Source organism: Sorex fumeus, unplaced genomic scaffold (genome assembly GCF_029834395.1).
Source record: "Sorex fumeus unplaced genomic scaffold, SorFum_2.1 ptg000006l, whole genome shotgun sequence".
Classification (NCBI taxonomy): Eukaryota; Metazoa; Chordata; class Mammalia; order Eulipotyphla; family Soricidae; genus Sorex; species Sorex fumeus.
In genome coordinates this window covers 7,076,273-7,081,345 of record NW_026606063.1, presented here as the reverse complement: position 1 = coordinate 7,081,345, position 5,073 = coordinate 7,076,273, and the positions used below count along the sequence as shown (strand labels likewise).

Below are 5,073 nucleotides of genomic sequence, written 5' to 3'. Positions count from 1 at the left end.
AGGAGACTGTCCCGGGGAGTAGCAGGGGACACCCCTCGCAGAAAGCCCAGTCCAGCGTCCCCAGGTGTGTGGTCCAGAGAGCTGACCACATAGGAGAGGTGGGGGCAGGTCCAGACACATTTGGAGCCTGACATTGGGACACGTTTTGTTTTTCCCTTCGTCCACTGAGTGCCTAAGTGGGCTAAGAACCAGGGAGAAGGAGGCAGGGGGTGGGGGCGCCCCAGCAGGCCACCCCCTGTCAAGGTTTGCTGACAAGGCCGCCACGTGGGTGAGCCTGCCTGGAGTCACTGCTCCCCACTGCTGCAGTAGTAGGGGGTCTGCTTCCTGCAGGCCTGAACCCCTCCATTCACAGACCCACATGGCACTTTCCACAGCAAACCACATGTTTCCAGGTCTGGTGGAAAAACCAGTTAGCGCTGATGACTGCTTCGCTGCATTTCTAAAAACATCCCAAGGGCTGGAGATCCTGGAGGGGTCTGGCTCCAGCTGGGGTCCTGGCCCACATGGTCCCCCTGAACGTCACTAGATGGAGCCCTAGAGGCCCCCCCAAAGCACTACCCAGTGTGGCCCCACGGCCTTCCATTTCACTTGGCCACAAATTGCCAGGTGAGACCCATGGGCCCCCTGGGCACTATTTGGGAAGACCCCTGTACGAATGGGCAGAGCACTTTACACATGAGCTTCGTATGACTCAGGAAGAGTGGGCACTAGACTCCAGAGAGTCAACCAAGGCTCTGGGAAAGAACTGGCCACAGGAACCTCATGACCAGGTCAGGGCTGATCTGGGGAAACATCACCCCAGCCCGAGAGTGTGGGGTCCCACCCATGAGGGCTCCCTCCCAGAAGCACTGGCTGTTGTCAGGGGATCCTCTGCCCCTGGCTTTATTCTTCTGCAGAAGTGGGCAAAAGAACCCAGAGAACTTTTTTCTTCCTAGGTTATGAGTTTCTGGCCAAGGGATTTAACTGGGGGCAGCCAGACAAGGGGGACACCACCACCCCCCTGCCGTTCACATGCTCAGCCACTGGAAGCTCACCGATCCCATTGTGTTGGGGTTTATGGAGGTTCCTTTATCAAGGGGGGGATTGATGGACTCTGGCCTTGGCTGATGGATTCCAGCTCTCTTGCTCTCCAAAGGCAGAGGGACAAAATTTCCAGCCTCTTTTTTTTTCCCCCTTTTTGGGTCACACCCAGCAATGCTCCTGGCTCTACACTCAGGAATTACTCCAGGTGGTGCTCTGGGGACCATATGGGATGCTGGGAATCGAACCCAGGTCTGCCAGGTGCAAGATAAATACCCTACCTGCTGTACTATCACTCCAGCCCCCAGTTCCAGCCTCTTAAGGGCAGACTTAATTCCTGGCATGACCAGCCCCAGGGTTTAGGTAGTTCAGCCCTTTTTAAACAGACCTCATGAGCATAACAAAAGCCCCCTTCCGGCTTTCACCCCTCAGAAAATGCCAAGGATTTCAGGAATCAATGGCAAGAACAGGACAAAGACCAAACACTCTTTTCTTTAAAATAAATAAATAAATAAATAAATAGGGTCCAGAGTGATAGCACAGCGGGTAGGGCGTTTGCCTTGCACGCGGCCGACCTGGGTTCGATCCCTGACATCCCATATGGTCCCCCAAGCACCGCCAGGAGTAATTCTTGAGTGCAGAGCCAGGAATAACCCCTGAACATCGCTGAGTGTGACCCAAAAAGCAAAAAAAAAAAAAAGAAAAGGAAAAAAATAAATAAATAAAATAAGGTACTGTGATCTAACTATTCATGGTAGGGTTTCATCCATATAATGTTCCAGCACCACACCCTGCACTCATTTCACCCCTCAGATCCCCCCTCTACCACACACTTACAGCCCACATCCTTCACTCTGGTAAACTCAGTGCTATAAATCGGTATCAGCCTCCGTTATCTTTGGGCATTTGCTGTTCCATACTGTTCCTTTGTATCCTGCATCTGAGAGAGATCGTTCTGTGTCTGTGACTCTCCTGACTACCTTCACTCAGCCCGGTTCTCTCCGGATCCATGCACAGAGCGGCAAGTTGCAGGATCTCACCTTTTCTTAGAGCCGAGTCGCACTCCACAGTGTGCAGGTACCGGAGTTTCTTCATCCAGTCATCAGTTTCGGACACTTGAAGTGGTTCCCAGATTTTAGCGACTGTGAATCTGCTGTCCTTTAGACTGTGAATCTGAAGAGCGTCTTTTCTTTCCTGAATAGAGAAGCAGCCTCTTTCTCAGGCTGAACCACAGCCTCACAGCTGGGGACCTCACTTTCACGCCGTTGATTGGTTACTCGCCTTAGCTAACTTCTTCTTTCACTCTTGAGGAACTATTATGCTCAGCATTGGGGATTAATTCAAAGTCCCTCCCGTCTCCCCAGTTGGGTGTCACCATTGAGGTGTTCGGAGGCTATTTTTAGCTCTGTGCTCGGGAATAGATTCTTGACAATACTCAGGGAACCTTATGTGGTGCTGGGCGAATCAAACCTGAGTTGGCTGTAGGCAAAACAAGCACCTTACCCGCTTAGTACCTCTCTGGCCCCACACACAGCCAATCCTTCAGCACGTTCCCCCATTCCGACTTGTCACTGGGCTCTCGCAGGTGGGTTGAGAACATCAGGTGTGCCTCGATAATCGCTCTACCGTCTCCGCACTAGATCAATGCTTCTCGATCTTGAATGCTCTTAAAACTGCCAGGGGAGCTTTTAAAAACTCTCAGTGCCCAGACCTCATCTCCAAGCAATACAATTACCGTCTCTGCTGTTCTAAAAGCTCCCCAGGTGATTCTAGTGTGTAGCCAAAGTTTAGTGCTGTGGTTCTGAAGACCAAACCCAGAGCAGGACTATGTCAGTAACCCTAGGAACGGGAAGCTGGGAGCCGCGGAGGCCTGGTACCGATGGGTCCTGTGACACCGTCAGTGCAAGGCTTCCCTTGGGGCTGGAGCAATAGCACAGCGGGTAGGGCGTTTGCCTTGCATGTGGCTGACCCGGGTTCAATTCCCAGCATCCCATATGGTCCCCCGAGCGCCGCCAGGGGTGATTCCTGTGTGCAGAGCCAGGAGGAGTAACCCCTGAGCATCGCCAGGTGTGACCCAAAAAGAAAAAAAAACAGAGTGCAAGGCTTCCCTTTTTGTCCTCAAGTGCTCTCAGAGGGGAGGGACTTGAGTGAAGAAGGACTTTGGAATCGAGCATACTCAGGGGATGTCAGCCCAAGGCCCTGAGCCACCTTTCAATCTCACCTGGAAGAAAACTGGCTGGAAATGTAAAGATTGGCCTTCCCTCTCCACCACTGTCACTTCAGAGTTGTTCTGAGGTCCGTCGTGGTGTACAGGCAGAAGAGAAGCCGTGGAAGGGGCACAGAGAGGCTCGACCCACCCGCCCGCTGCAGCGAACCAGGACATGGAACCGCAGAGAGCGACCTGGCTTGAAACAATTACAGTTAGAGAACAATGCAGAACAGGACCTGACTCAAAGCCAAGGCCTGGCTCCGGGCCACACGGCCTCTTCTTAGCGCTTCTGCCATGGGGGGGGGGGGGGGGGGGGGAGGAGGGTTCACTGTGGGTCGTGCTGTGCACGTCGGAAGTGACTGACACTCATTTTTCCATCTCCCGTGTGGAGAGACGGAGGCAGGGAGAAGAGGAAGAAGGGCAGAGCTAGTGACTTCTAGTTTAGCTTTATTTTCTTTAGGCCACACAGGGTCTATTCCTGGAGCATCGCTTGGAATTTGCCCCTGGCACTCAGGAAAAGCAGGAGGAGCCGGGGATTGAACCCAGGCCCCCTGCACGCAGAGCCCTCTGAGAGAGAAAGCGGTCTCGCATCTCTAAGCTTCCCTCCGCCACCCCCATCTGTGCTCGCCAGGCAGAAAGTGCTTTTCATTTCACACAGGAGGAAACTGAGGCTCAGGGAACTTCAGCTGACCAGATGCAGATCAGAGTGACAGACAGTGGTAGAAAGCCACGGTCTCAGGCTCTTTCCTCTGGTCACCGTTCTTAGTAGCAACCGACCCTACTTTACAACGCACCTCGTCTGCAGGCACATGGACAGGATAGTGTTTTGCTGCTCTTTTTTTTCTTTTAAATAATTTTATTGAATCACCGTGAGATAGTTGCAAGCTTTCATGTTTGGGTTACAATCACACAATGATCAAACACCCATCCCTCCACCAGTGCACATTCCCCACCACCAATAAACCTGGTAAACCCCCTTTTCCCACCCTCCCTCTGCCTCCATGGCAGACATGATTCCCCATAATCTCTCTCTACTTTTGGGCGTTATGGTTTGCAATACAGACCCTGAGAGGTTATCATGTTTGGTCCTTTATCTACTTTCTGCACACATCTCCCATCCCGACCAATTCCTCCAGCCATCTTTTCCTTAGTGATCCCTTCTCTATTCCAGCTGCCTTCTCCCCTTTGCTCATGAGGCAGGCTTCCAGCTATGGAGCAATATTTTGCTGCTTTATCTGTTTGGTTTGGTTTTGGTTTATGTGTTTGTTTGTTCGTTTGTTTGTTTCAGGAAGAACCAGATAGGAGGAATTAGGGTGAGCCCTAATCAGGCAGAGCTGTTAGTCATCATGTTCTATCTGCCCTCTGAAGAGAGGAACAGGCAAGGATTGTCCTACCTGATAATCCTTGGTTTGGATCTGTTTGGTTTTGGTTTTTGACCTCCCAAGTGGTACTCAGAGGTCCAGAGTCCCCACTGGTGATTCTCTGCTAACTGGACCGGCAGTTCAATGCAAGGGTGCGAGATGTGATGATATTCAGGTATGCCAGGAGACCTGGAGGCCTCCAGGACCACACTGAGTGTTTAGGGTCCTCAAGGGGTGCACCTGGTGATGTTCATTGGTAAGATGTGGTTCTGGGAATTGAACTGGACTTGGGGTCACACAAGCTCTGTAGCCATTGTACCACCTCCCCGGCCCAGACCAGTGTTCTGTATTCTAAAGCTCCTCTTTTCTTTTTCATCACTTGATCACACTTGATCACATGACTTCCCGCTAATCGTTGATTTGCATGAGCGGGCGCCAGTAACGTCTCCATTTGTCCCTGTCGCGTGCTAGTGTAGCCCAATG

The 5,073-nt window shown here is 52.0% G+C and overlaps 1 pseudogene; it reads right to left on the bottom strand.

The window, feature by feature from the left end:
• Window positions 1-4,522: 4,522 nt before the first annotated feature.
• LOC130038251 (uncharacterized) lies at window positions 4,523-4,630 on the bottom strand (annotated as a pseudogene).
• Between the last annotated feature and the right edge of the window lie 443 nt (window positions 4,631-5,073).